Raw genomic sequence first — 6,152 nt, 5'->3', positions numbered from 1 at the left:
TATCTAAGGTGGAATAAATCTATAGAAGAAATATTTCATATGTTAAAATTTACTAGAGTTAAACCCATTTTTATTTCAAATATTTCTTTAATAAAAAGAAAAGTCACTAGATTTATAGAAACTTGTCCATAACACTGTATGCCCATCTAGTTTTGATGAGGTCTCTGGAGCCTACTCTAGTGTTCATCTGTTTACAAATTGGTAATATATTCTGATATAAAAATTCTGAGACTCCGGGGTTTATAATATTGTTAGTTTTCTGAATGGCTAGAACTGTAGTTGTACAAACTGAGAAACTTGAGTTTGGAGGGAGTATCATGTGGATTTTTATTAATGACTTGGGTGGGGGAGTTGAAGAGACAATCAAGAAGACACAAAACTAGGAAGGGGGTACTTATATATTAAAGAGAAAAGATTTAAAAAAAATACCCACATAGGGTTGAACTCTGGACATCAGTTGGTTAGAACTGAACAAGTAAAAATGTATAATTTTACATCTGGGTAGGGGAAATATAAGGCATGTGGATAGGATGCAAGAGACCTGGCTTGTGAAGGTACTCCACACCTCAAGGGGAAGAAGAAATTCTCCAATCACTTCCCAGGGCCAGGATTTCCCCTTCACTATGACAACAGTGGTGTTCTTGAAAATGATCTGCAAGAGGAGGCATTTCTCTTAAGATTTAACTGAAACATGAGGACCAAGGGAGTCTCAATTGCCAGATAGACTATTGGACAATGAAGGAGAAGACATTTACACATATACACACCTTGCCCATCTCATGATTCAGTAAGTGCATGAACACCACTCTCAATCCACCAGAAACTTGAAATGCATTTTCCTTGAACCAAACTGAATGAAAACTGGAAAGAAATAATGTAGAACAGGGGTGTCAAACTCAATTTCATTGAGGGCCGCTTCAGCATTGCGGTTGCCCTTGGGGGACCGGGTGGGTGCGGCCTACTGGATGGGCATGGATGGAGTAGATGTGGTCTACTGGGTGGGCTTGGCCAGCTCTACATCATTCGTGTCAAGGGTGTCTGTGGGGGCCTGGGCAGGAGTGGGGCAGATCTGAGGGTCTCTGGCAGAAGGGGATGGGACCAAGGCAAGTGCCAAGGCATGGTTCACTGGTGGAGCCTCACTGTTCCTCTCAGGCTCGTCAGCTTTGCACCTTGCTGCCTGCTAAAACCAGGCAGGCTGGGGGCTGGACAGCATTACGCTTCTTTTTGGATTCATGCTGCCCAGCTCAGCCTCTTGGAGCTGTGAGAGCGCCCCACTGCCTGCTGAAACCCCTCCCCCAGAGCCCATCAAGCCAGATAGGTGAAGTAGGCGGCCATTTGCTGGCCACTTCCAGGCGATGGTGCATTTCTTCATTCCTCACAAAGGGTGACACCTCCCCAGCATGCACCTAGGGGGCAGGGCCAACGTGGCAGGGGCTGGTCCCTCGCTGTTCCCAGATGGCCTTGTGGAGCTAAGACTGAATGCATTTCAGCATAGATGGCCACCACAAAATTGTACATTGGCTCCCAGCCGACCTTGGCCAGGGCCAAGGCAGAGGGGGTCATTCCCTCACTGTTTCCAGGATGGCTTCGCGGGCCACATGAAACCACTTCACGGGCCGCATCCAGCCCCCCGGGCCTTGTGTTTGACATGTCTGATGTAGAAGATCTGTTGTTCTTCCTGATATTAAAATGAAGCAGATGCAAAGGAACAGGCTAACCTCTTTGGAAACAGTATATTTCTTCTTTTAATCTATCAGGTGTTCATATGCTGCAATAGAAAGGCTCCATCTTTCTATTTCCAATAAAGCAGACAGACTAGAGCAAGGGTAGGCAACCCTGGCTCTTTTATGACTCGTGGACTTCAACTCCCAGAATTCCTGAGCCAGCATGGCTGGCTCAGGAATTCTGGGAGTTGAAGTCCACGAGTCATAAAAGAGCCAAGGTTGCCTACCCCTGGACTAGACTTCAGGAAGCATCTGAAAAGATAAATAGGGCCCATATGGAAACTGCTTGAAATTACTGGAGACAGCAAGGCTACCAAGTGTATGTGTATATGGATAACTGTGCCAAATTAGCTTTAGGACCATCATTGCATCATTGCTTTTCATTCTTGATGTTTTCTTAAGGAGGTGCCTGACAGTTCTTGTCATTTAAGGTGCCCCCACTCCTAACTTTTCAGAAGGTTCCTTCAGTGAGGGTACTTGGGCCATAATTTGTTTTTTATGTCAAGATGGCGTCAAAGATAAGGAGTATGTTTCTGAGTTTGGGGTCTAAAGAGACTGGAGAAATCCTGACCTGGACCTGACCTCAAAGTAATGGCTATAAGCTTTAGTAAGTAACAGTTCCAGGTGAAAGATTTACAATCGAAAGGTCTTTGATCGTAGTCCAGCCTGCCAATATTTCAAGTCCTTGGTTGGATTTTCAAATAAAAACCACTTGAAGATCTTCTTTGCTTTGTCTCTCCTGGCCTTTCCCTTGTGTAAGGCTAACAGAATTTCCGTGCATGACACTTCTCCTAGACTGAACTTTTCAATACTGTCCCCTCAACTGCTGGATACAGCTGCAGAAGAATGAAATTAAAATCCAGTAAAGCTTGAATGTGTTCATATATATATATATATATATATATATATATATATATATGTGTGTGTGTGTGTGTGTGTGTGTGTGTGTGTGTGTGTGTGTGTGTGTATTTGTGTGTGTGTTTGTTTTTATCTCTCTCTCATCAATCTATTATCTATCATTTATCTCTCTCTATCATCTATATCTCTATCTCTCTAATATCTCTATCTCTAACATCTATCTAATCTCCCCTTCCTTTCAGTGTGGAATCAAAGTTCTCTGAACCGAACCTCATTGGCTATTCTTTATGCAAATCAAAAGATCCTGATTGGATCAGCATAGGCCAATCTACCACGTTCTTAGTTTTATTAAAAGCTATATAATTTTATTCAATTGTATTAGAGATATTTTCCAAAATAAAATAGACATCTCCCTGTCCTTTTTAGGAAAAAGTGGCCAGGGGAAGGGGGGGGGGCATATTCAGAGTGGCGAGGTTTTGTTACTGTAACCCTATAATGAAAGTAATTTTAGTATTCACCACTAGGTATTCAACTGGTCTATCTTGAAGGACTAAAACTACTTTTTATAAATGATTAAAATATGAAACAGCAATTAATTAGCAGTAATGAAAATATTTTGGGAGGGGTGTCAAATCAATATTGACTTTTGACAACTGTCAGGACTAATACCTGAAGTTTTCCTGACAAGATTTCGAAATGGTTTGCCATTGCAAGAATGACTGGCCCAAGGGCGGGACTAGAATTTATGATGTCCCGGTTTCTAGTCTGGTTCTTTAACCACTAGACAAAACTGGGTCTTTTTAATATTAGTGGTGAGAATCATTTAAATATAATCATCTCACTTTTATATGAGAAATATAGCTTCAAGCTTAAGATCTAGCCAATGAGGGGAACCATGAAATCACAACCACTAAAAATCTATTAGGATCTAGAGGACTAAAACAATTATTTCTGTTAATTTGTGTGTGTGTGTGTGTGTGTGTGTGTGTGTGTGTGTGTGTGTGTGTGTTGCATCAATTTTTAACTACATGTTCATTAAGACTATCTTCATGTTACAAGTAGTCCTTGACTTACGACCACAACTGAGCCCAAAATTTCTGTCACTAAGAGAAACATTTATTGAGTTTTTCCCCATTTTACAATATTTCTTGCCACAGTTGTTAAATGAATCACTGCAGTTATTAAATTAGTAATACAGTTGTTAAGTGAATCTGGTTTCCCCAATGACTTTGTCAGAAGGTCACAGAAGCTGATCACATGACCCCAAGGCACTGCAACCGTCATAAATATGAGTCAGTTTAACATATAAAAATATCTTAGATGAAAGAGGGGAATTGAAATCCAGGAAAACCCTCCAGGATGAAGGGATAGAATTAGAATGGTGGGCATACCTGCAACTGCAGGCGAGATATTGGAAAGACAAAAAAGAGTTAGGCATTAAATTAGAACCAATAGAATTGGATAAAATAATATTGGGGTCGGAGGATAAAATGGTTAAAAAATTATACCACTATTTGTTAGATCAGGCAATGTACGAGGAACAAGTAAAAGTGACTATGTTGAATTGGAGCAAGGACTTTGGTCTTAATTTTGATCTGCACATCTGGCAAGAACTATGGGTAAGAAACAAGAAGCTTACTTTGGCCACCTCTTACAAAGAGAACCTTTACAAAATGTTTTATAGATGGCATCTCCCACCCACAAGATTGGCTAAAATGTGTACCAATGTCTCCCCTAAATGTTGGAAATGTAATTTGACAAGTGGAACTTATTATCATATGTGATGGGAATGCATGTGAGCTCGTGATTTTTGGAACAAGATTAAAGTATGGTTGGAAGAAATATTAGAGCAAGTGGTAGAACCAAAACCAGAACTCTTTCTATTAGGTTTGTTTAACTACGCAAAAGCATGACAAAGGCGTACTTTATTTAATGCTACACATTTTAACGGCTTCCAGACTGGTTTTTGCTCAAAATTGGAGGAATAAGGGAACTCTAACGGAAGAAGAGATCCTGCATAAAATTTTATCATGTGCTGAGATGGACAGGCTTACAATGATTATGAAAGACAAGACAGAACACGAATACTTCGAAATCTGGGGCAAATTTTACCGTTGGTATGAATTAAGGAGAACTGCTCAGACTTCAAGTTAATGGTTGAATTAAAAGATATATATAAAACTGTACATATAATTGTATATATAATTGTATTGTATAGAAGATGAGGCTTATATAGAGGTTAAGAACGATGTATTAAGCTTTTGTACCATGATAGGAACTGATAGGAAAATTCATTCTGGAATGTCATGTTTGTCCATTGTTGTTTTAATTGTATTATGAATAAAATAAATAAATAAATAAATAAATATGAGTCAGTTGCCAAGCATCTGAATTTTGATCCACTGGGATGCTGCAACAGTTGCAAGTATGAAAAACATTCATAAGTAACTTTTTTTAGTGCCACTGTAACTTCAAACAGTCACTAAATGAATTCACAGCACCTACATGAAATAACATAAAATGTAGCCTGATGGGAACACCTATCAGCATATTGGCCCCATAGTGTTTAAGGAAAAAAACCCGAGAAAATATCTCTAAGCTAAGAATGCTAATTTTCTCTCAGTGTTAGAAGGACTATATAAATTTAACCCCAGTTCACAAATTAATGGTTAGAAAAGCTTAACTTCCCGTTTCTTTTGACCATTTCCTTCTAATCTGTAATAAGAATGTTTAAAAATAATTCAAAACCTGGCTTTTATCAAATGTTATGGGATAGATGGAAGGGAATTAAAGTCTCCTTCAGCGGTATAATCCACGAAGTGTTTCATTTTCAACCTTGTCACTAAAAGTTAGCAAAACATCTTTTTTTAATAATATCTCCTGCCTTTATAGTGTACAAGCCTATTTCTGGAAACTGACACGACTAGAGAAATAGCAGATTCCAGCAGAGACCCCACAATTGAGCACTTGTGATAGGGCTGTGGTCTTCTAGCACAGGAGTCTGCAACCTTGACACCTTTAAGACTTGTGGACTTCAGCTCCCAGAATTCCTCAGCTTAAAGTTGTCAAGGTTGCAGACCCCTGCTCTGTTCCTTATTCAACCAATCACAGAAACACCAACCTGTTGTATTGCTTAGATGATACTGCCCTCTTATGGTCAAAATGCATGCAGCAAAGTTCTGACATTCGGGATAACTTCACAACCATGAAAACTAAAACAGTATTAACTAGGTTGACAACTGCCTATTTAGCACTTACTTGAGTAATCCTAAAGACTAATTTGCAACTTCTTGCATAGGATCAATCTCTCCATTGGTCCAATTGTGTCAAAAAACACCTTGCAGCTTAATCACAGAATAAAAGTCTATGGTAGATGAACTGAAAAAGTGAAAGCTGATTATGAATTGATTATGGAAAACCTTATTCAATTATTCCTACTGATTTTATTTATTAAATTGCCCATTTTGCCATAAGGCGAATCATTCCTACTGATCTGTACATTTATAGTCTGCCTTTTCTCTTGCAGCTCAAAGCAGCAAATATAATCTTTCCTCCCATTTCTCTCCCCCC

Source organism: Crotalus tigris, unplaced genomic scaffold, assembly GCF_016545835.1.
Source record: "Crotalus tigris isolate CLP2741 ecotype Arizona unplaced genomic scaffold, ASM1654583v1 scf7180000017658.5313226, whole genome shotgun sequence".
In the NCBI taxonomy this organism is placed as follows: Eukaryota; Metazoa; Chordata; class Lepidosauria; order Squamata; family Viperidae; genus Crotalus; species Crotalus tigris.
The sequence above is the reverse complement of the archived record's forward strand: the minus strand, read 5'-3'. Positions refer to the sequence as shown.